This window comes from Schistocerca piceifrons, chromosome 5, assembly GCF_021461385.2.
Source record: "Schistocerca piceifrons isolate TAMUIC-IGC-003096 chromosome 5, iqSchPice1.1, whole genome shotgun sequence".
Taxonomy (NCBI): domain Eukaryota; kingdom Metazoa; phylum Arthropoda; class Insecta; order Orthoptera; family Acrididae; genus Schistocerca; species Schistocerca piceifrons.
Window position 1 is genome coordinate 505144935 of NC_060142.1, and position 26807 is coordinate 505171741.

The window sequence follows — 26807 nt, forward strand, 5'->3', positions numbered from 1 at the left end:
TGGCCTCCAACCTTCGAACATCCAGAAGATCCAGTCCACTCTGTGTAAACACAGCCCACACCATTATGGAGCCACCACCAGCTTGCATAGTGCTTCTTGACAACTTGAGTCCATGGCTTTATGGGGTCTGCGCCACACTCGAACCCTACCATCAGCTCTTACACACTGAAATCAGGACTCTTGTGACCAGGCCCCGGTTTTCCAGTCGTTTAGGGTCCAACCGATACGGTCACGAGCCTAGGAAAGGCGCTGGAGGCGATGTCGGAATGTTATCAAAGTCAATTGTGTCAGTCGTTTGCTGTCATAGCCCATTAAGGCCAAATTTCACCACACCGTCTTAGTGGATACGTTCATCGTACAGCTTAGACTGGTTTCTGCATTTATTTCACGCCGTGTTGCTTGTCTGTTAGCACTGACAACTTTATGCAAATGCCATAGCTCTCGGTCGTTAACTGAAGGCCGTCGGCCATTGTGTTGTCTGTGGTGAGAGGTAATGCCTGAAATTTGATATTCTTGGCAAGCTCTTGACTCTGTGGATTTCGGAATATTGGATTCCCTAACGATTTTCGAAAGAGAACGTTCCACATGTAGGTAGCTCCAGCTACCTTTCCGCGTTCAAAAGTCGGCCGCTGTGGCCGAGCGGTTGTAGGCGCTTCAGTCCGGAACCGCGCTGCTGCTATGATCGCAGGTTCGAATCCTGCTTCGGGCATGGATGCGTGTGATGTCCTTAGGTTAATTAGGTTTAAGTAGTTCTAAGTTTAGGGGACTGATGGCCTCGGATGTTACCGTAAATCCCGTAGTGCTTAGAGCCATTTGAACCATTTGAATCCGCGTCCAAAGTCTGTTAATTCCCGTCTTGCAGCCTGAATCACATCGGGAATCTTTTCATGCAAATGACCTGAGCACAAAAGACCGCTACTCCAATGCATTGCCGTTTTATACCTTGTGTACGCCATACTACCGCCACCTGTACGTGGGCATATCGCTACTCCGTGTCTTTTGTCAACTAAGTGTAATCCACTCACAGCTACACAGAAGACTATTCTGACGGCGACTGACACTTGCAACGTGTTGCGTAGGTGCAGGAGGAGGAAGAGGAGATTAGTGTTTAACGTTCCGTCGACGTCGAAGTCATTAGCGACGGAGCACAAGCTCGGATTAGGGAAGGATAGGGAAGGAAGTCGGCCGCGCCCTTTCAGAGGAACCATCCCGGCATTTGCCTGGAGAGATTTAGGGAAATCACGGATAACCTAAATGAGGATGACCAGACACGGGTTTGAACAGTTTACATCCCGAGTGCGAGCCTAGTGTGCTAACCACTGCGCCACGTCGCTCGGTCTTAGGTGCCGTTCGTGGTCAAATACAACAGCGCCACAGACAGGCTTAGCTAGCATCTGCATTTATTTTCTAGCATGCATTTCTCGCAGTGTTTCCATATTTTTGTCCATCCTCTGCATGTGTGCGACAGAGCGAGAAAGAGCGCGGGCACAGTGGAGTTAGTAAAGTGGGGCGAGCAGGGGCGCGTTTCCCCTGAGGCCGACAGTGTAGTACGGCAGTAGTACACACGCCCGCGCCCGCGCCCGCCCTGTCGAGAACAGTATCGATCGCGGTCGGCAGGCACCGCGCAGGCCCAGTAGCGACCGCGGCCCAGCTCGCCAGTCGATATTGAGCGTCCAGGCGTGCGGCGGTAGTGATGTGGGCACGCGCTGCACGCGCAAGGTTGCAGCGTTACCGCCGTCGCCACCGCCGAATTCGTCCCGTCAACTGCGCCACAAGGTGAGTAAGCACTGGGCCACCCCGCGCTTCCCTGCTTGTCACTGTCCACTAAGCGTCCGAGACTGCCTAGCTGCCGAAACATAGTAGTACTTGCAGCTAGACCCTGCGCGCCTGGAATACGCCAGCTTTTGTCACTTACATGTAACCCTTATCTTGAGGCGTAGGGCTGACGGTTTGGTGACAGATATGTTCTGCTACTAAGTACAACACACCCTACATATACACTTCGGCAAAGAAGCCCGGCTTCAGCACCTCGGAAAACGAATGGCGTCTTTGTTGTACAAGCAGACGCCCGGTCAAAAAGCTAAAGAAACCGTGTACGGATCCCGCGACAAAATAGACCCAAACTGCAAAGCGGAAAAAGTCAAACAGACTACTCAACGAAAACTTGATAAACCTTACTCAAATGCCAACTGTGTTTGTCAGCGACAATAGTACAGCGTGCAATTTTGTCATATAATGACATGGTTGGATACTGTGACTGTTATTTGAAGACAAATGTTGATGGTGTTGGGACAGCAACCAGCCACAAATATACTTTCAGTTCCTTTATTCAAAGGGAAGTTACCGGTTTCGAATCGTTATGACTCATCTTCAGACGGTTTACATGCTTTCCTTACAACATGTGGTGTGTTTTTTTACAGATTAATGCTGTAAGGATGTAACCCGTCTGAAGATGAATCATACCGATTCGAAGCCGGTAACAGTACCCTTTGAATAAAGGAATTAAAAGTAAATTTTTGGCTGGTTGCTGTCCCAACACCATCAATAATAGTACAGCGTGTTATGACATTGTATAATTATTGAAAGTGCGTGGTTGGTAATAATTCTAGTGGCACGAATGAGGTCTTTGAGGGTTTCCCACTGCTAGAAAGTTTTCGAACTACAGCTTGATCTGTCATCTGTGATACTGAAAGTACTTTCACAGCATTATTACCTTTATTTTCACTATTGAAGGAGCATGGCACAACATAGTACAGTAGGGTTTAAGACTGTTGGTGATTGAAAAGGTGCCGTGATTTCACCGAGACAGTACATTACTTGAATGTCTAATTTTCTCCTCATTTTTGACTTCATGAATAATCTGCCAGTAGCATAAGTATATATACGTGTACACTTCAGAATGAACAATTGGTTGAAATCAGCCAATAAAGGCGAATGAAGCATATTGTTCAAATAATAAACGGCCTTAGAGGAACTATGAATTATCTTAATCATTGTTTGATGGCTGTAGACCTAAGCAGTTGCTCCGATTCGGTCGCAAAAAAATAGCCTATCGCCCTCCATTAATTATGCTACGTCCTGCAGATGTACTCGTTAAACAAATTTATGTGGTCAATAATCCGACTTTCTTTCTTACATTCCATGTGTGTGTGGCACAGCGCGCGCTCTTCCTGGCTCTTGGAACATTAACAATATGAACCACACCGATAAAGAACATCAGTTGCACATTTTACCTAATTTTGTACTGCTTGCGATTTTTTTATATCTTACATATAAGCGAATATTATTTACTAACTCTGCAATAGCGCCATTTTATTCCAGAACTCTCCCGTGTACATGCTGGGAATTAAATTTCTGTTTGGGTTTATTGCCTTGCTTTTGCAGCGATGCCAGTGACGTCATGCCCACGTTAATGGAGTGCAACAGCTGCCAATTTGTCATCATTTTCCTTTCACAAAAACCGTGTGTTGTTCTGCTCGCAAACTTTACATTTAAGTCATCTTCACAGTGTTACGTGCAACTGTTTACATCACAATATCTGTTTGTTTCATAGAAAGAATAATAAATTACGATAGGTTCGTCCATCGTTATAACCATCACGACTCCTTGTCCAAATTACTTGTTTGCTGGATAAAAATATGATATTAGACGTGTTTCTGTGATGAATTACAGGACTGCATTCAGATGTATTTCAAAAAAAATCAGAAGATTTTGTCTTTTGTCTTCAGTGACGTCATGCCCACGTTAGTGGAGTGCAACAGCTGCCAGTTTGTCAGTACTTTCCTTCCACGGAGACCGTGTGTTGTTCTGCTTTCATACTTTACGTCATCTTCACAGTGCTTAGCGCTATTGTCGTCTTCACAATATCTGGTTGTTTCACAGAAAGAATAATTACTATAGATTCGACCATCGTTACAACCATTACGGCACCCTAACCAGATTACTTGTTTGCTGGATAAATATGTGTTGTTAAAGGTTCACTTTTGCAAAAAAAATGGCTCAAATGGCTTTGAGCACTATGGGACTCAACTGCTGAGGTCATTAGTCCCCTATAACTTAGAACTAGTTAAACCTAACTAACCTAAGGACATCACAAACATCCATGCCCGAGGCAGGATTCGAACCTGCGACCGTAGCGGTCTTGCAGTTCCAGACTACAGCGCCTTTAACCGCACGGCCACTCTGGCCGGCTCGCTTTTGCAAAATACAATCATTTGTACTTTTGTTTTAAGCTCCAAATGTGTTTTGATGTATCTGCCTCAACCTCAGTGCGTGCACTTTATTTATTGATTGCCATGTTTAGTGTTTCTGAGGTGAACAGCAGGACTGCCTCCAGATTTATTTGAAAAATTTACAACACATCATCTGCTAACGATCTTTGATGCTGTTTTGCAAGCGAAATAGCATGCTGTCGGTTAATTGTGTGGTCTCCTTCGTGTTCATTGTTTACTGAGTGTGTGTGTGTTGTGGAGTAGAAAAAAGAAAACACAGAAAGGAATCGACGCTTTCTGGCAGAGTAAACCTGTGTGCTGGACCGAGGCTGGAACTAGGGACCTTTACCTTTGACAGGTAAGTGCTATACCGACTGAGCCACCCAAGCACGATTCACGACCCATAGCTGTAATTCTGCCAGTACCGCTTCTACTACCTTCCTAACTTCACAGAAGCTCTCCTGCAGAATTCAGGCTGTAGGGACAGGTCGTGAGTCATGCTTGGATAGCTCAGTCAGTAAAACACTTGCCCACGAAAGGCAATGGTCCAAGTTCGAGTTTCGGTCTAGCACACAGATTTAATGTGCCCAGAAGTTTCATGTCAGCACACATTCCGCTTTCGAGTTAAAATTTCATTCTGGAAACGGTAAAGAATCATTCTCAGACAAAAAACAAAGAACAGTAATATTATTTACGGATTTCTCATTTTCAAATAGACATAGCCAACAAATAACTTTCCCAGGTAGCACACTAGAACCGCAGACAAATTAAACACAGTCACAATGAACTGCGTCAAGTGAGAACTTCAACTGGGGACGAACAGATGTGAAGCAATGTTTGTGGCATAAAGCAGTTCAGATGATTGTGGTATGAAAAGGCGTTTTGGTGCTATGTGAATGGTCTATGACTATACATAGGAACAGAAAACAGTCTATTCAATTCTGACAATGTAGCTTATACTGTATAATCATCAACAATAATACACCATGGGGTTAGTGAGATATGGAACAACTTATGCATATGTACCTGCTAATTTTGATTATTAAGGTGTCAGATTTTTGTTTTACTCTGATACTTTCGTTCATTAATGCCGTATGAAAAAACTTTCAAGGGAAATTCTACAATAGCATGCAAAATATTCGATGCTCCAAAAGGCGTTGTAAGGACTAAAATTGATGTCCATCCTGGTGTCTAGTATATGTAAGGGTTGAAACGGTGCTAGGTATCACTCACCCCACTCCTCCCAGCCATAATTTCACCTGACTCATGTACAAAAAGGAGCAAAGTTATCAGTTACAGAAATATATGACCATCTCCCATATGAATTAAAGGTGTTGTCAGACAAGGAAAACAGTTTAAAAAACTACAATCATTTCTGTTTGACAACTTATATATAATACATGAATTTCTGAATAGATCATATCTATGTGTGGTTAATCTAAATTTATTAAATTGATCATTGAATAAGATAAAAGCTAAATATTGTCTCACTATATTTTCGCAAGAAAGTGTGTATAGTTTGTAAACCTTTTGACACATTCCACATTATAGCCACCAGTTTTTTTTTCAGTTATTTCCAGGCAAGCATCGACCAATAGTTGCTAAACCATGGGACTCATAATGGGGAAGAGCCATTTTTAAATTGTAATATCCTTTAGGGTTTTTTTCCCTTTTTTTACAGCTCTGATGCATTCCATTGCCTATCACAGGCAAGTTCACAGTTTTGGCTTGTGATCATGTCTTCTCTTAAATGAGTTAATTCGTCTTTCTTATCGTCCCAGTTTCCTTAATCTAATTTTCCCAGGCTGCTCAAATTTTAATGTATTAGATTTTTAATACTTTGGCAGTTTAGTTCTCACTTATATTGAGCCATTAATCTTACTTTTATTTCCATTACGTTCATTATCTCTTTGGAATTCCTGTTGTTTATCCCCACATTATCCATCTGATTTTTTTTATCATGATTTCAGTTGAATTTTCTTCATTTTGGTACTTTTTTAAATTTTACTAACTTTACTTTTACATATTTTTGACAGCGATCTATGAACCTTTATCTGTTTATATTTGTTCTTGCATTATGGGATAGCTGTCAACACTTCTTATGAAAGTCTTTCCGTTACCAATTTGGGCGTTACATCTTCCAATAAAATTTTTATGTTTTTCTCTGATATTTCACATAACCTTTTTTCCAATCATTCCCAAAATTTTTGTACTTTCTCTAGTTTGTTCTCGTTATACTGATTACTTAGTGTATGTGTATTAGTTGTATTGCACATCTTACTTCTGTTGCACACTGACAGATATAAACTTTCTGGACACAATGAAAAATTCATTAACTGAGTCTAGTATTGATATGTTAATTGTAAATATAGTTCCTGTGTGTAACAGTTTCTGTCAGTTTCTTTCCTAGTTTCCCTTTGACGATTCTGTAATTATCCTAAAGCAGTATTTATTTATGTGGTAATCTGGCATCTTATAATGAAAAAGTTTTTACTTTATGAATACAGCATCTGTGTTAATTAACTGGGGTTACCATCAGATATCAGTGTTTGTATGTTGTACATTCCAAGACAGAATTTCATTTGGGCTTGGAATTTTTGTTACGGTTTACAACATGCTCTAACTCGCATTAATTATTCGTGATTGCCATCAATTATCACAGTTAGTATATTATTATTTCAAGCCGGAATTTCATTTGGATTTGAATTTTGTGGTAGGGCTTACAAGCTCCCGCCCCCTTCATCCATGCATTTGTATATTGGTATGGACTTCCATCACTTGTTGTGATGATAGATTCGCCTTGCAGTCTATTTGACAACTTGTCCGATTACTTTGAAAAAACACACATCAAAAAAAGGTTTGCATCACTCCAGTTCCCAGAACTGCTGAAGATAGACGTTGACTGTGGACGTTGTATCACAGACACAGTCAGTTTGACTGCTCAGAGATGTCACTAAACCCACCCAAAGATGTAAACAACCATGCATGAGCAGTGCAGCCAACAACCGATCAGTTCCAGTCATTCCACCAGGAAGGACATACACGGCTCGTGTTGTCTGTAGTTCAATCATGCCTAGGCAGTCAATATAGCGGTTCGATCGCGTCTGCATTGTTACTTTGTGCCAGGAAGGGATCTCGACAAGGGAAGTGTCCAGGCGTCTTGGAGTGAACCAAAGCGATGTTGTTTTGACATGGAGGAGATACAGAGACAAAGGAACTGCCGATGACATGCCTCGCTTAGGCCGCCCAAGGACTACTACTGCAGTGGATGACCGCTAAGTATCGAGTATGGCTCGGAGGAGCCCTGACAGCAATACCACCATGATAAATAATGCTTCTCGTGCAGCCACAGGACGTCTTGTTACGACTCAAACTGTAAACAATAGGCTGCATGATCAGTAACTTCACTCCGAACGTCCATGGCGACGTCCATCTTTGCAACCACAACACCATGCAGCGCGGTACAGGTGAACCCAACAACATGCTGAATGGACCGCTCAGGATTGGCATCACGTTCTCTTCACTGATGAGTGTTGCATATACCTTCAACCGGACAATCGTCGGAGACGTGTTCAGAGGCAATGCAATCAGGCTGACCGCCTTAGACACACTGTACAGCGAGTGCAGCAAGGTGGAGACTCTCTGATGTTTTGCGGTGACATTATGTGCTGCCGATGTACGCCGCTGGTGGTCATGGAAGGCGCTGTAATGGATTTATGATACGTGAATTCCATCCTCCGACTGATAGTGCAAACATATTGGCGAGGCATTCGTCTTCATGGACGACAATCGTGCACATCTTGTGAATGACTTCCTTCAGGATAACGACATCGCTCGACTAGAGTGGCCAGCATGTTCTCCAGACATGAACCCCATTGAACATGCCTGGGATTGACTGAAAAGAGGTTTTTATGGACAATGTGACCCACCAACTACTCTGAGGGATCTACGCCGAATCGCAGTTGAGGACAGTCTGGACCAACAGTGCCTTGATGAACTTGTGGATAGTATGCCACGACGAACACATGCATGAATTAATGCAGGAGGACGTGCTAATGGGTATTAGAGGTACCACTGTGTACAGAAATCTGGACCACCACCTCTAAAGGACTCGCTGTATGGTGGTACAACATGCAATGTGTGGTTTCCATGAGAAATAAAAAGGGCTGAAATGATGTTTATGTTGATCTCTATTCCAGTTTTCTGTAGAGGTTCCAGAACACTCGGAATCTAGGTGATGGAAAACTTTTTTTTGGTGTGTGTAGTTTGTTAGGAAACAGTTGAAGCGCCTTATCAGGTTAGAATAAGGTCGTGGTGTCCATGTCTCCACAGCATCAGGTGCCACTTACATCTGACACAGACACCGTTGAACACCACCACTACTGTGTGACACAGACATGACCAACAATTGCCAGTTACTGATCTACACTGGGTATTTTATTTTCTCAGAATATGTTGTATGTGCTGATCATTCCACAGTTCACAACCCAGGGAGGCTCACATTGGGATATGGGCAACTCAACAAGTGTCTATTCTGTGTCATTTATTTAATTTTACCATAGAAGTTCTTTGAGAAACCCGCATTTATAGCATTTATAGATGATGAAGAAGCTTTTGCCAAGACTGACTGAAATACGCTCTTTGAAATTCTAAAGGTATTATGCACAGAATACAGGGAGCTAAACGTTATCTGTAATTTTTTGTGGTAATGTAATTCTATTAGAAATGACAAAGTACTTTGAAGAATAATTGAAGGGAATGGATAGTGTCTTCAAAAGAGGTAATAAGATAAAATAAAAGAAAAACAGGAGAGATGGGTGATACTTAGTGAATTAGATTCGAGAATGATAAGCTGAAAGCAGCAGAAGAGTTTTGCTATTTGCACAGCATAATAACGGATGATGTCAGAAGTAATGACGATGTAAACGTAGTCTGACAATAGGAAGAAACATTTCTCTGAAAAAGAGAAATATGTCAACACTGGGTGGAAGCTTTCTGAATAGGACATTAGAGAAGAATAATGAAGATTTGGTAGGCAGATGGAGGGCTACTTTGATGCAGGGTGGATTGTAGTGAGGTTGCAGGCTGATGGCAGCTCATATAAACAACGTCAAAGTCAAATATTTTGTTAATCTCATACGACTCACAGTATGGTAATGCGGTGGCCATGCCACCTCTCTGCACTTGGTCAGAATGGTGTGTGGTGTATGTTGCCAGCTAGCCGACGGCCATTGGGCTGTACTGTTTGCACGCATGAATGCTGACACCAGGAGCTCGCTTAGCGGCATGTGCTCCAGTGAGGATTAGCAGCCAGCCACGGTGGCCGTGCGGTTCTAGGCGCTACAGTCCGGAACCGCGGGACTGCTACGGTCACAGGTTCGAATCCTGCCTCGGGCATGGATGTGTGTGATGTCCTTAGGTTAGTTAGGTTTAACTAGTTCTAAGTTCTAGGGGACTGATGACCTAAGATGTTAAGTCCCATAGTGCTCAGAGCCATTTGAGGATTAGCATGTCTGCTCACAGATAGTGCCAGCAATACAGAAAACTACCAGAATGCTTGCAGGGGATGACAGCCTCTGGCGCTTGATCTCGCCTCTACCAAGGTATGTGTACCAGTGTGGGAGCATGAGTGGTTGCACTGCCCCAGCCGGCCAAAGTGGCCGAGCGGTTCTAGGCACTTCAGTCTGGAACCGCGCGACCGCTACAGTCGCAGGTTCGAATCCTGCCTCGGGCATTGATGTGTGTGATGTCCTTACGTTAGTTAGGTTTAAGTAGTTCTAAGTTCTAGGGGACTGATGACCTCAGAAGTTAAGTCCCATAGTGCTCAGAGCCATTTGAACCATTTTTTTTGTACTGCCCCAGTGTCAGGCAGGAGTGTGGCTGCTGCTGGAGTGAGAAGATGATGTGGTGGTGGAAGCATTGACTCATGGTAGCTGCTTGCTATTCCGTATTGTTCCAGCACCTGGTGTAGCCCTCTTATCATAGTAGGTGTTGCCAGACTGCTGATGCCTCTACTAGAATTGATGATTATTCAGACTGGCTAGCAGCCCACTTGTTGTCCTGACACGGTGGTTCCAGCTACATTCAGAACAACAAATCCGTGGCCCGATGATGTAGAAACTGCTTGGTTATACCTGCAAGAGGACTGTCTTACTGCTCCATTGTCAGGATTGTGGTCCTTGACCTAGTCTGCCTCATAATGCGTTAACAGCCCAGTTGCTCCAACTGGTATGCCAGCTGCCTATGGATCCTTCAGTTGCTGTGGCTGAGCTGCTAGTATCTCCAGTAATGCCCAAGAAATAGTGGCGTCACTACACATACTAGACTAGCATGGAGAGCTACATCAAACCACTCTTGGAACTAATGGCTACGACTACATCAACAAGAATAAGAACAGCATGATGGTTTTTCCATTTACTTCAATTATAACTAAAATGCAACCATCTAATAGCACCCAAGCTCACATATCAAAGTGTTTTGACACAGTGCTTCAACTGAAAATGCGAAATAGCAATGATGCTCTTTGAAAAAAAGTATTGAAATATGTTACTTGAAACTCTGCATTTTAGGATAGGATTAGTAACACAGGTAGGTAAGCTCAAAGAAGAATACTGCAGTCGTTGTTGATTGTATCAGTAAGCCTGAGAATGTTTCGAAAATGCTTATAAGTTACTACCTCATACATATATCTCCTGAAATAAAAGTGGCCATAAAATTAGACAAAGGAGAGCTAACATGGATGCTTACAGACAGCTGTTATTTTTGCACACCATTCGCCAATTGAAAAGGTAAGCGGGGAAGTAATAAGGGCGCAAAAGATACCTACCTCCACACTTTGTAAAGTGGTGTGGTTCCGGTTTAAACTGATTAACTGATTGAAACTTATCGATAGTGCAGAATACATGACCTGCCATAAATAAATAGTTACACCAATAAAAATAAATTTTTAATGTAACACATTTTAACTCAGACTAAAAACTATAAAATAATTTCTCCTAGCTCCACACAGCTTCATAAACCCATACAGACAATTCTGAAAATTTGTGAGTGTGAATTTTTAATATCTATGAAAATACTTGTAAGATTTATAATGCAAAACGTGAGGTGTATGCAACAGATAGTAGGCAGGATATGAACTGTTTACGTGTCACTTATGCATCGCATGTGTCCAACAGTTTTTTTGTTACAAATCTTATTTGTATTGTCACGCCTATCAAAACTTCACCATTTCAGATTTCCAGAATATAGTGTCACTAATCTGTATGGGGCTGGAAGAAATTATTTATACTTTTTTGCCCAATTTAGAAACTATTATTAAAAAATTATTTTACTTAAATAAATATGTTCTGTTTTTAGACTTGTTTTATTGTGCAAACTATTGTAATCAGAATATGAAAAGGACTGGGAGTGAGAAAAATAAGCAGTAGGGACTGATCCACTGGCCAGGGGCCGTCAACATTGGTCAGCTGAGTATAAACAGGAGAACAGCAGAAAGAGAAAAAAGGACAACAGAAATGGCATGGGAATAACCAAGTTCAAGCAAGTAATCCAAGAGCAAAATCCTAAGGGGTAGGGAAGTCTGAGACCAAACCACTAGTGTGTAATGTGAACGATACGAGAGTGTAGCAAATACACAACTGAAGTCAAAGGCATGTTGCAGCTACCTTTATACGAGTACATAGTGCAGTCTTGAGCATCTATTGGCAAGGTGATCTTGCGGTGCTGCGAGGCCAGTGTTGCAGAGGCGATAGTAGCCCTTGCAGATGTAGCAGTGCCATCTAGCAGCCGTCATCGAGTTGTATGCAAACTGCCTGGAACACAATCTAATACCACCTGCTCAACTCTCTGGTCCTGCACGGCAACCAATATGTCAGGTATTACCAACACTTTTCACACTCTTATGAGAGCTATGTGAATCAGACAGACAAGCGAGCGAGTTAGTACTGCATGTCACCCAATTCTGAGCTATGTTTGAAATTTCTGGTCTCTAGTTCATCAGGAGCTGATTTAAAATCAATTGCAAAATTCGTATCGAGTAGACAGACAGACAAGAAAGTGACCTAATAAAAAATGTTAAAAATAAAGCAATTCCAGACAAACAATTTGTCCGCAGCTCGTGGTCGTGCGGTAGCGTTCTCGCTTCCCACGCCCGGGTTCCCAGGTTCAATTCCCGGCGGGGTCAGGGATTTTCTCTGCCTCGTGATGACTGGGTGTTGTGTGCTGTCCTTAGGTTAGTTAGGTTTAAGTAGTTCTAAGTTCTAGGGGACTGATGACCATAGATGTTAAGTCCCATAGTGCTCAGAGCCTTTTGAACAAACAATTTATTATAATTTTAAATTTAAGCAAAGCTGTCCTCTACAAGAATGTTGATTTGATCTCCACAGCGCTTTACTATTATTGGAGGTGGCAAGCCCTTGCCTTCCTCTCGCCTCTAAACTGACTTCCTCAGTCAGTTATAGGGAGAACTACTGTATAACGTGGACTATCCAGTGCAATTTGGGATTTTTCACGTTTATAAATCCTTTCCAGAGGTGAAGAAGCGATAAGTGACAGAAAAACATGCTTGGGAAATTCTATTGACATAAGCGACTTTGCCAAAGGGCAGATATTTGTTCGCAGCTCGTTGTCTTGCGGTAGCGTTCTCGCTTCCCGTGCACGGGGTCCAGGGTTCGATTCCCAGCGGGGTCACGGGTTCGATTCCTGGCGGGATCAGGGACTTTCTCTGCCTCGAAATGACTGAGTGTTGTTGTGTCGTCTTCTTCATCATCATTCATCCCTATTACGGTCGGAGGAAGGCAATGGAAAACCACCTTCGCTAGGACCTTGCCTAGTCGGCGGTGCGGGTTTCCCGCATCGTCCCCTACGCTCCTCGGAGTATGGGACCTCATCATCAGATATTTATGGCCCAGCGTCTGGGAACGAGTTTTACGGACACCCATGAAGCTGGTTGTTTGTTCGTGTCGTAGTGTCGCGAGCAACCATGGAAAATAGTTGTAGGGCAGTGTTCTACGAGAAGGTGACAAGTTACTGGACACCCACTCCTCATGAAGAAAAGTGAAAGTGGAAGCTTGTCCGCTCTGTAATGTAGAACAGGCGGCGATCCATCGCAGATATGACGACAGAGACAGTGCTGGTGGATGTACTATTTTGGGGAACACCGTTCAGCGTACAGTGTTGAAGATGAGGTTGTACAACAGACACCTCCTGCGTGTTCCCATCATAGCCCAATGAAATCTTCAATTACGTTGGCAGTAAGCACAGGGTCGTCGAGATTTGGTCGTGGATCAATCTAAACATGTGGCCTGTTTGGATGAAACACACTTCTTTTCACATCTGGTCGGTGGTCGTGCCATCATTAAGGCGAATAGTTGCTCGAACCATGCACCTCGCGACTAACGCAGGCCTGTGGGGGCAGTATTATGCTGTTGGGGACTTTCAACTTGGTTTCCGTGAAACCTGTGGTAATAATCGGAGGCACCAAGACACGTGAACAGTATTGCAGATTCATGTTTGATGTCTTCCCCGAAGGCGACTGCGTCGTGTAGCGGGATAACTGTCCGTGTCACAAAGCCATAATCGCGCTACAGTGGTTTGAGTTGCATAATAGTGTCACGTTGACGTCTTGGCTACCAATTCGCTTAATCAACCCCTGGCGGAACACACCTGAGAGCTATCGGGCGCTAGCTCGCTTCAAAACCTGGACGCAATAGAAAAAAGGACATAAAATTCTACAAAACTGTGTTCTTTTTATATTTTTGGGGTCACTGATTACGAATCCGATGTGGGAATTACAAAATTCAAAACGGCGGATCCGAGTTGGCGATTCCAGTAAAACCTCGAGTGCAAAGTGTTTTGCGGTCGCTGATAACGAATTAGAAGTCGAAATTGCCGTATTGAAATGTTTGTATTCCATATTTTACATTTTTCAATCGAAATTGTAGTCACATTCGTTGCTTGCGTCATTATCGCTGTAAGAAGGGTCGCTGTCGGGTTGTTCAAAAATGGCTCTAAGTACTATGGGACTTAACTTCTGAGGTCATCAGTCCCCTAGAACTTAGAAGTACTTAAACCTAACTAACCTAAGGACATCACACACATCCATGCCCGAGGCAGGATTCGAACCTGCGACCGTAGCGGTCGCGCGGTTCCAGACTGTAGCGCCTAGAACCGCTCGGCCACACCGGCGGAAAGGAACCCCTTCCTTTTGAACCTTCGGAAGGCCATATAACCTAGGGGGAACAGCACTATTGGTGTTAAGACCCTTGATAGTGTCTTGCGACAAACTACTTTTCTTCAGGAGGCTGTTGGTCTTTCTCTCAACACTTTTTGTGGGGTCAGCATCGATTCTGCGATAAATCAGATAGTAAACGTTGCATGCTACCTCACCTGCGAATTCGTAGTCTCACTATCGATAGCTCTGACTTTGGTCATCTTTGGTGGCACTAGTGATCAGTGTGTGTGTTATCTTTCTTGCATCAGTCCCAGACCCGAGGTTTCAAATTTGGCGGGTTGTTCACCGGGAGATTGTTCGAAAAGCAGATCTGCTACCTCAGGTGGCATCTGTTAATCTTCTTCAATTGTCATCATAAGTGAGTCCGAAGATGCCAAAGCCTATGGAATACATCATGCATCATTTTCTCAAGGGAATATTTAAATTTTCTCGGAAATGTTGAATATCCTTATTCGGAGCCTCATGCGCATTTTCAGGTAGCCGACCAATCGGCAATGGAGCAGCTGCGATTTTGGCATGTCCTTACATCAAAACAATGGGGATGATATCGGCACCAGACACTATCGCAAAATATTACTCACTAGGTTAGCGCCCGATGCTTGGCTCACGTACACTATATGGCGTGCAGAGATTTTTGTTTGTTTTGCTTTTATTCAATCGAATTTTTATGTTGTTCACGAATTGCAACGCTTTTTAAGCTTTTCACGCTAATTAAGACCATATAAACATGGTCTTTTCCTAATGTACTTCTGACCCAAAAGCGATTCTGATAGCTGGAGTAGAAAGTTTTTGTTAACCATGCCCTTTTGCGTTCTTGTGGAGATACTTCCATAGTAACAAAGTATTACTTTATATCTAACCAAGAAGTGAAACGCCAATTTCCATAAATTTAACTTTAAAATTTTTTAATGTAACGAAATATTTTCTTAAAAAATTTCATCCCCAATTTCACTCCCTTAGTGGTTGAATTTCCAGAAACATTGATACACGTATTTATCTTATTTGTAACCTAGAAGTCAAATACCACTCGTCATAGATGTAGCCTTATAAATCCTTTAATAGCTCTTTAGTAATTACGTATTTTTTTAAAAAATTTAACAACATTGTACCACCTTTGTGGCTGAATTTCCAAAAAAGCTGAAACACGCATTTCTATTGTTTTCAGACTGAGAAACCAAATACCAGTTTTCGTAGTTCTAGCTTCAAAAAGCGTTTAATAGCGACATACTTTCAAAACTCCTTTCATCCCAAATTTCACCCCCTTAGGAGTAGAATTCCTGACAATCCCTTCTTAAACGATGCCTGCAGTATAAGACTGACACCCTCTCCAAGCTTCAGGATTCTATCCTTAGCGGTCTGGGCTCGGCGATGATAACTCAGTGAATCAGTGTGACCCTTCAGCCTTAGAGGCTGAATTTCCAAAAACAGTGAAACACGTATTTTCTTCATCTATAACCGAGAAGCCAAACACCAATTTTCAAAGATTTAGCTTTAAAAATGCCATCACAATGAAATATTTTCATAAAGCGTTCCACCCCCTTAGGGGCTGAATTTCCAAAAACAGTGACATGCGTATGATTTATTTGTAACATTGAAGTCAGACACAAAATTTCATAGATTTAGCTTCAAAAATGCTTGCAAAATGAAATATTTTCATCCCCGTTTCACACCCATATGAGGTTGAATTTCCAAAAACAGTGAAAGACGTATTTTTTATTTCTGTGAAGCTAGATTTAAAATTTTCACAGATTAAGCTTTAAAAATGCTAACATAATAAAATGTTTTTTATAGAAAGTCTCATCGCCTATTTCACCCCCTTAGAAGTTCAGTTTCCAAAAACAATGAAACACGTGTATCTTTATTTGTAACCGAGAAGTCAAATGCCAATTTTAACACACGTAGCTTTAAAAATGCGTTATTAGTTCTTTAATAGCGACATATTTTCAAAAAAGCTTTCGCTCTCTGTTTCATCCCCATAGGGTTAAATTTCTAAAATTGCTGGAACACGTATTTCTTTCTTTATGACCGAGAAACCAAATACCAATTTTCGTTGATGTAAGTTCAGAAGTGCCTTAATCGCGACATTTTTCATAAAAACACTTCATCCCCTATTTTATCTCCTTAGGGCTGGAATTTCGAAAAAATCCTTGTTAAACGATGCCTATGGTATGACGCCAACGATGTAAGATCCACACCTTCTCGAAATTTCAAATTTCTGTCCTTCGTCTTTTGGGCTGGGCGATGATGGGTCAGTCAGCACATTGCCTTTTATATACAGAGACTGTTGCACAATAACTGTACTTCCTTGTCAAAAGTATCCCAAAGTAGCTGATCGGTACGAGTCGCTTACGAACGTCAGTTGTCAGAACTGGAAGACAGACAATAAAAGATCCTGAAGAGGATTGTAGGCAGCAACACGTCTCCCAACAGCATTCATGTCGAAATAAGGAGCTTCCATTTTGCAATTCTACGTCTATATCTACACTGTCCATTGGATGATTGAGGGTTTTCTTTTATCGGTAGCGATTTTATGTCCTATTTCATTCCTGTGTTTAGATAGGGAAATATGAGCTTGTGTATGCCTCTGTATGCACCCTGTTCTCCCTTATCTTGTTCCCATGATCCACGCGTGAGACACATGATAGTGCCACCTGAACTGTCGCAGAGCATTCGCTGATATTCGGTTCTCAAAATGTACCCAACATGGCTTTTTGAGAAAACAATCGCATTTCTTCAAAAGATTCTCATTTAACTTCCACTTACATACGTGCTATGCCGAATTGTTACGACCTTAGCAACGCTTCTCAGAATTCTTTCGATATCTCTTCTCATGCCTACTTAATGAGAAATTCAAACGCTGGAGTGATACTATAGAACATGTCGTACTAGAATCATGTGCGCGATTTCCGCTGCAGATGCACCATACCATCCCAGAATCCTTCCAATAAACCTGAATCTGCCATTCGCCGTCCCAACTACAGATTTTAAGTGTTTGTTTAATAAATTTTTGCTTTTAAGATGATGTGAGTAAATGTTTTAAAGTTTTTTATAAAGAAATTCTTAGTTAAAAAGCTGACAGAACTGAATATGGTATTACTGAACCATGTAACATGGTTGGGAAGTGAATGTCTGAAGCAAATAAGACACTTGCGGAGGCTGATACGCCGGCTGTAATAGGTGTAAGTGCACATATTTCTATTGGTTACCAAGGGCGGTGCACTGAACAGCGTCATTTGCAGACTGATAATTATACCTGTTACGAGTCGAATGTTTTTAGGCTGGTTAGTACCTCGAAGTAGGTGTGGCAAGAGCAAGTCATTAATGCTTATTTTCACTCTGGGCAGCAGATCTAGTGTTGAAGCATGGATGCAAAACGAATAATCTATACTGACAGTTGCAGTCCACTTAGTGGTGCAGTTATGATCATGCAGGAAACATCAGGAGTCGTGTCTGTGGGAAGACTGTTCGATGCAGAGATAAAACACTGATGTGTGACGTATTAAGGTACTAAATAAAAATATATGCACTTATTACACTCAGTATGTGCTGAAGCTGAGTGAGATGACGCAGTCATATGACACTGGAGTCATATTACTGATGACAACAGATCAAATCTACGTTAGGCCATCCAGATTTAGATTTAGCGTCATATCCCTAAATGGCTTCACGCAAATGCCGAAATGGTTCCTTTGAGATGGCATGGCCGATTTCCTTCTGCATCCTTCTCCTACCTGAACCTGTACTACAATGACCTCATCATCGACGGGTTCAAAATGGTTCAAATGGCTCTGAGCACTATGGTACTTAACTGCTGTGGTCATCAGTCCCCCAGAACTTAGAACTACTTAAACCTAACTAACCTAAGGACATCACACACATCCATGCCCGAGGCAGGATTGGAACCTGCGACCGTAGCGGTCACGCGGCTCCAGACTGTAGCGCCTAGAACCGCACGGCCACTCAGGCCGGCCATCGACAGGACGTTAAACCCTACAATTACATCCATACCCTGCAAAAAGCCGTGAAGTGCATGGCAGACGGTACTTCCCGTTATACCAATTATTAGTGTTTCTTCTTATTTACATGTGGAGTGCGGGAAGAATGAGTTTTTAAATGTCTCTGTGCAGCCTGTAATTAATCTAGCCCTCACGATCTCTACGGAAGCGGTATGTACGGGCTTGTAATACATTTCTAGAGTCGCCACTTACTTCTGGTTCTTCAAACTTAGTAAGTAGTCTTTCTCAAGATAGTCTGCTTCTAACTTCCAAGTGTCCTCCAATTCAGTTCTTCAGGATCTCTGTGACACTCTCCCACAGGTCAAACAAACCTGTGGTCATTCGAACTGCCATCCTCTGTGTATATTCAACGTCACTGGTTAGTCCTGTTTGGTTCATGTCTCACGCATTTGAGCATTATTCTAGAACTGGTCGCATGAGTGATTTGTAAGCAATGTCCTTTATAGACTAATTGCATCTCCCAGTGTTCTACCAATAAACCAAAGTCTGCCACCTACTTTACCCACGAGTGAGTCTACGTGATCATTCCATTTTATGTACTTACGAAGTATACCCATATATTCGTATGAGTTGACAGCTTCCAACTGTGACTTGTTAATACTGCAGGCATAGGATACTACGTTTTTTCGTTTTATGAAGTGCACAGTTTTTTCATTTTTGAATATTTAAAGCACAGTCTTTCTTTGCACCACTCGAAATCTTAACGAGATCTGACGTGAATATTTGATCATATTTTTTCAGACAGTAGTTCATTACAGATAACTGCATCGATTGCGAAATGTCTGAGGTTACTATTAATAATGTCTGCAAGCTCATTAACATATAATATGAACAGAAAGGGTCCGTACAACCTCCCTGGGCACAACCGAAGTAGCTTTTGCATTCGTCGATGACTCTCCATCCAGCATAACATGCTACGTCCTCGCTGCCAAAAAATCCTCAATCCAGTGACAAATCTCCCTTCACAAGTTATGCTATCGAATTTTTTATAATAAGCGTAGATGTGGTACTGAGTGAAATCATCCTTCTTTCTTCTATGTGGTTAGTTAAGAGGACGAGCTCTCAATCTCTAAGGCAGTGGTTGTCAAACTTTTTTGTTCAAGAGCCAGTACTTACATTGTGGGACAGCATCTCGGGCCGTATGTGTACCGTTCTTATCTTTAATTGGTAACCCACATAAATCAGCATGTAATGAGCCCCCAATAGAATAGCGATAGTAACGGCGCGAGAAGTTGCTCGCCGGCTCCCGAGTACCGATCGTTAATAATCGGCACCATTCGGAACACTTCGTTTGGGCTATGATCAGCTTCAGATTGTTGCCAACCTCAGCGAACTAACAGTTGTAGCGCTTTGGTTGCGTGGTCAAGTGTTGTTGGTTTTACTATGTGTGCAAATTACTTTGATTATCAGTAGCATTTGTAATTATATGTAAATGCGCCAGTGAATACGGGGCACTATCACAAAAGTTTGATAAGCGATTTAAATTTCATTTGTATTCTACTCATTGCGTTATATTACAACAGACTTCATTAATTTAATGATCCTAACTACAAATAATTCCACGTGTGAAGATGGCTGTCTCTGAAATGCGCATTCACCAATCCACGTTACTTCCGTGTCAAAATTATCCCACAGCAGTTGATCGATACGAGTCGCGTACGACCGTGAGTTGTCAGTACTGGAAGACAGACAATGAGACGTCTCCCCTCTCAAATCCTCTAACCCCGCAGAGTCCGCGTTACTTGCCTCACTGCCACTGACATAAGCGGCCAACTTTACTTACTCCACGGCGAATTCACCAACATTAATTAAAAATGAGAACAACAGAAAATATTACTGTCCATATTCTTGTTTGTTTCCGAGAAGGAAAATTATAATCTTACGAAGCTTGCAAGAACTCTCCACTCTTACTAAACCTCCAGAAATGTCTCAGTTTATATAGTGAGTCCGTAAGTGGTGGTATAAGGGGCGTACAGAATAACTGGCCACGCTTTCCCTCCCGAATTTTGCGATAATTAAGCCAGTCCGTCCTTGAACTGACTTAATGAGCCGCCGCAATGGAATTCTTCCTACCCGTTTCCTGGAGATGCTCTCATAGTTTTATGTTTCCGTATAGAGCCGTTGCAGCGCCGTCGGATTCTGAAAGTGCAATACTACTGTGTATATTTTAGGTAACGAAGCGGGAAGAAGTTTTTTGTGCAAATGATTCTCACACAGGAAGCCGTCATGATGCGTTTATTTAAGAAACACCGTAAAATGAAACTGTTCATGCTGATTACAAGCTAACTATTAACGGTACGAGAGCATGGTTTACCGCATGACTGGATCGAAAGGCATCCAATCGACGGCTGCCGACTATGGCGCACCGTCTAACTTTAGCGTACAGTCGGTATAGTTCGTACAAGATCGTACATCTTCGTTTATGCCGGAGTTATTCATTTATTTGTTACTATCAACGTTTCCTGGCATTGTAAAATTACTGAAAGATAGTATTTATGACCCATAGATGCGTCCTAATGTCTGATTGGCAAAACGTAACTTTTGTTAGCAAATGTTTATTAATAGCAATTACTTAATTCGCGCCACAATAAATATAATTGCCTATGTATCTTTTTGATGACGTCACGAGCGATTTCTGCATCGGTACCTCGTCTCACTGGCTCTGAAAGCTACAGATGGTCAACCGCCTCTGCTAGCGAGCTTGGCAATCTACCTGTCGTTCCTCATTCCACGCATACTGCAGCGGTCATACATCCACTTCACGTACGTGAAACAGCAGAATTGGAAATAAAGTAAAATCGCTCTTCTCTGCAAATAAGGGGTACCTTAGAAGCTCTTAACGTTAGTCGAAGTTTTTGGATTCGGCTGTAAGTACTAGATGCGTATTATTGGAAAATACGGCTTAGAACCGAAGGCCATTCGAATACGTGATTCGAACTGCATACGGCCCACGGGTCCCAGTTTGACGGCCACTGCTCTGACTCGATAACGCTTGGCCTATGTACACTAACCGAGCGAGGTGGCTCAGTGGTTAGCTCGCGTTCCGGAGGACACTATTTCAAATCCCCAACCGGCCACCAAGATTTAGGTTTTCCGTGATTTCCCTCAGTAGGTTCAGGCAAATGCCTGGTCCCTTTGAAAAGTTCACGCCCGATTCCTTCCTTATCCTTCAGTAATCCGAGCTTGTGCTCCGTCTCTAACTACCATGCTATTGACCGGAAGTTAAACTCGTCCCTCCCTTCTGTACATACACGAAATGTTTCAGCACATTGTTTACTAGTAGTGACACTGTACGTTGCAGTATTTTGTATTGAAGTAGCTAGATAAAATTATTTCGTACTATTTCTTATTCCTGTGTATTCAAATCTCAAGATGACCAGTCTGACTGAAACTGCTCACATGTGAAGAGTTGAAAGTAACTGTGTCTAGCAGTAAAATTGTTGAAGCCAAACTCTGTTATCTTCTTCACGTAGACGACGCATGTAGAGTACCTATATGGGCAGCAAGTGGGCTACAGCTCCACTGGATTCCATGTTGCGATTTCGTATATCACTGCTACAGGAACAACACACTCCATGACCTCAGGGTAGGGCAATGTTGCGTAAAGTATAGGGCCACCTGTCCGAGTCTCGCCTTAGGCACGAGTGTGGATTTAAATTGTGACGCTGTCATGTTTCAGTCCTCACTAGCTGCTAAAACGGTAACGGGAATGGTGATATACAGGATGATTTTGCTAAATTGGGACGAACTGCAGCAAACGACATCTGAGAAGATAAGGAGCAAACAAAGTCATATGGACATATGGCCGGGAAAGCTGAAGTTAGAGATCTTTGACGGTGATCACTGTCTGAGCACTGGGCAGATGGCCCACTAGCAGGTGGTAATCCAGACGACCGCGAGGAACATTCTCCGCATCTGCCACTATATGTACCATTTACAACACGCCCGGGCCTTATTACCTATGGGCCTGCCTCCGTGGCGATAATTTTGTGGCTGGTGCTGTGATTTTTGTTGTCCAGCCTATTCACAGATGAATATTCTTTTACGAGGAGCGGTCTCGTCAACGTTTTAATTGTAAAAAATCGCTCGAAAACAGCGGAAGGAATCACTCTTGAGCAGCTCTTCATGAGCCACGCATTTTTGTAATCAATGTTAATCGACGCTCGAAATGGTGTAAAGAGCGATACCTGTGGACTGTGGATCCCTGGAAACAAGTGATTTGGAGTGATGCATTACGCTATACCCTGTGACGATCCGAAGGAAATGTTTTTTTTGGGTTTGGCGAGTGCCTGGAGAATGTTACCTACCACGATGTGTAGTGCGAACAGCGAAGTATGGTGGGTGTGGTGTAACTGCATGAAAGTGTTTTTCGTGGTTAAAGTGTGACCCCTTACTGCACTTAAAAAAAAAAACACTAAATGCAGAGGATGTGAATACATTTTACAGCATTGTGGACTGCGTACAGTAGAGGATCAGTTCGGAAACGATGATTGTTTGTATCAGTCAGTCAGTACACCATGTCATAAATAAACATGTATGAGGAAATGGTTTATGGATCATAAGAATCCCGCCCAGTTCTCGACCTGAACCCTACAGAATACCTTTGAGATGAAGAGACGTCGACTTCGCTCAGAGCCCAGGGTACGACATCAATATCTTCTCTGGTTTCGGGTTTCAAGGAAGAATGGATTGCCATTCCTTCACAGACATTCGGAAACCTCATTGAAAGAGTCCCCAGCAGAGTTCGAGCCGTGATAAACGCGAAGGGTGGGCACTCAATATCCACTAACAGGTGTGCAGATACTTTTCACCAGATAGTGCAGTGACAAGATTACTTCCAAGACACAGAGAATCCGTATGACGGAAACAAGTTGAAGAAAATGTTATAGAAAGACAAGAGGAGCTTTCGAAGATGAAATGGGAGAATTTGACTGGCTTCTGAAAGACTTAAGTCGAAGTAAGGCTGCTGGAGTAGACGACATCCATCAGAATCATGAGAGCCTTAGCAGAGCCAGCCGTTCCAAAACTATTTCACATTCTATGAAAGATATATCAGGCTGGCGAAATATCCTCAGACTTCAAGAAGAATATAGCAGAATGCAATTTGCACTCTAAAGCGGAGCGTATGCTGATATGAAACTTCCTGGCAGATTAAAACTGTGTGCCGAACCGAGGCTCGAACTCGGGACCTTTGCCTTTCGCGGTCAAGTGCTCTACCAGTTTTTTTAATGTTATTTTGTTCGTTATTTTCCGTTGCATTTGTTCGGGGAGGACGTCCCACGAAACCCGGTCAAGATCATCGCCGATCCATACACTCAGTTTTTTTATTACAGTGGGCAGCTGACCCTCTGACCGAACACGCTGAGCTAACCGTGCCGGCATTATACTATATCGAACACCCCAACTCGGTTCCGCAAGAATTACGTCAACCTTCTTCCAAGGATTCCCACTTAAATTTCCCTAGAATTTCTGTTACACTTTCGTACGGGCTACATCGACCAGTTAAAATCCTCGTTGCGTGTCTCTGGATTCCTTGTTATGTCTATTTGACAAGGATTCCACACACTGGAACAGTACCCCAGAATTGGTCACTCTGGTGTCTTCCGGATGTTTCCCTTTACAAATGTACAGCCTTTCCCAGAACCCTTCCAACAAATCTAAGTCTTCCATTTTCCTTCCCTACTTGTGTAATTTCAGAGGTGGAGCAAACGAAATGGAACTTGGCGATTGAGAGGGTATGTGATGCTATTGCTATGATTACAAAATCGAATCAAATTTACAAAGAACTTGGCAGTATGAGCCCACTCATTGGTATGACGTCACATACCCTCTGTCATGGATGCATGCACTGATACAGTATTGAAGGGTGTCATAACCGTTGTTTCTTCTGAGTCCATCTGGCCCACAACTTTTGTAACTGGTCCTTGATATTCTTGATACTGGCACTGTGACGGAGTTGGCATCCGAGATGATCCCACACATTTTCTACTGGCGACAGATTTTGGGATCTTGCTGGCCACGGCAGTATCTCAACATCACGCAGACAGTTCACAGAGACTCGTGCCGGATGTGGAGGAATATTGTCCTGTTGAAAAATGGCACCACAATACTGTGACATGAGAGATAACACATGAGATCAGAAAGTGTTCTTGACGTACCATAATGCCGTCAGAGTTTCTTCAATCCCATCTATAACCTGAAGTCATATCTGATGAATCCGTACTCTATGACACCGTGAGTTACACCGCCGTGCCTGAATGTGACCTCTCACCACGTCGCCGCCATACTCGCCGACAGTGGTCATCCGAGGTAGTGCAGAACTGTAATTCATCATTGAACACAATGCGACGCCATTCATCAATAGCCCATGCCTCCTGGTCATTGCACCACTCCAAATGCAGCCCACACTCGATTCGCATACGGAAGGACGACCGTTCAAACCCGCGTCCGGCCATCCTGATTTAGGTTTTCCGTGATTTCCCTAAATCGCTTCAGGAAAATGCCGGGATGATTCCTTTGAAAGGGCACAGCTAACTTGCTTCCCCACCCTTCCCTAATCCGATGGGACCAACGACCTCGCTGTTTGGTCCACTCCCCCAAACCAACCAACCAAACGGCAGCCGTTTGTATTGTGATGTTAACGACAGTCCACACGTGGGTCGGCAATTGCCTAGGCCAACTGGTGTGGGATGAGACGGAATGTTGCAGTGAGGCATCACTTGTTCTCGGCTGGAAGGCACAAACGTGAAAAGTTTCCGATGTGCTTGGTGCACCATACAGCGATTATCTCTTGTGTTGGTCAGGCGTGGACGACCTGAGGCTTGAGGACGAGTATGCCTGCGTTTACGTTCCCATACAGTCCAACATGGAGCCACTATTACATCTGAATGCCTCACAAATCTGTATGTTGTGCGATTCAAACAGCCGGCCAAATGGGCACCCACCATGGGTCACCAAACTCTCAGGTTTTAATAACGTTTTCTCATACGAGTACACGGTGTATTCGTGTCCTTCACAGTGATCATTCAAAATCTAACGCTATTCATGCCCTTTATATTCCCTACCAGGGCTGGTAGCAACACTAAACACGTACAACATTAATCAGCTCTTGTGGCTCTTTTACCTGTCGCAGAGAACTACAACTCTAATACACTGAAGAGCCAAAGAATCTGGTGCACCTGCCTAATATCGTGCGGGGCCACCGCGACGTGGCATGGACTCGACTAAGTAGTGCTGAAGGGAACAGACACCAAGAACCCTGCAGGGCTGTCCATAAATCCATAAGAGTTCAAGGGGGTGGAGAACTCTCCCGAGCAGCATCCTAGATATTCTCAATAATGTTCATGTCTGGCGAGTTTGGTGGACAGCGGAAGTGTTTAAACTCAGAAGAGTGTTCCTGGAGCCACTCTGTAGCAATTCTGGACGTGTGAGGCGTCGCATTGTCCTGCTGGAATTTCCAAGTCCGTCGGAATGCATAATGGTCATGAATGGATGCCGGTGATCAGACAGGATGCTTACGTACAACAGACCTGTCAGAGTCGTATTTAGACATATCAGGGGTCCCATATCACATGCAGGGTCCATGGATTCATGAGGTTGTCTCCATACCCGTACACGTCCATCCGCTCGATACAATATGAAACGAGACTCGTCCTATCAGACAACATGTTTCCAGTCATCAACTGTCCAATGTCGGTGCTGATGGACCCAGGCGTGAAGCTTTGTGTCATGCAGTCATCAATGGTATACGAGTGGGCCTTCGGCTCTGAAAGCCCTATCGATAATGTTTCGTTGAATGATTCGTACACTGACACTTCTTGATGCCCCAGCATTAAAATCTCCAGCAATTTGCGAAAGGGTTGCACTTCTGTCTCGTTGAACGATTCTCTTCAATCGTCATTGTTCCCGTTCTTGCAGGATCTTTCTCCAGCCGCAGCGATGTCGGAGATTTGATGTTTTACCAGATTCCTGATATTCACGGTACACTCTTGAAATGATCGTATGGGAAAATTGCCACTTCATCGCTACTTCGAATCCGCTGTGTCCCATCGCTCGTGCGCCGACTATAACGCCACGTTCAAACTCACGTAAATCTTGATAACCTACCATTTTAGCAGCAGTAAGCGGTCTAACAACTGCGCCAGACACTTGTCTTATTTAGGCGTTGCCGACAGCAGCACCGTATTTTTCCTGTTAACGTATCTCTGTATTTGAAGATGCATGCATATACCAGTTTCTTTCGCGCTTCAGTGTAGTTTACATACCCACGCACGGTGTGTACATGTACGAAGTTACATTGACATCCGAGCATTACTGAAGCTTACAGTATGAAAGCTGTTAGCATTCAGT

The 26807-nt window shown here is 43.1% G+C and overlaps 1 protein-coding gene across 1 annotated transcript in view; it reads left to right on the forward strand.

The window, feature by feature from the left end:
* Positions 1–1669: 1669 nt before the first annotated feature.
* LOC124798366 (SPRY domain-containing SOCS box protein 3) overlaps positions 1670–26807 on the forward strand; it is an 87604-nt gene continuing 62466 nt past the window's right edge. Inside the window, exon 1 of the mRNA XM_047261735.1 lies at positions 1670–1776. The gene's annotated coding sequence lies outside the window, so the exon portion shown is untranslated. The remainder of the gene's footprint in view (positions 1777–26807) is intronic.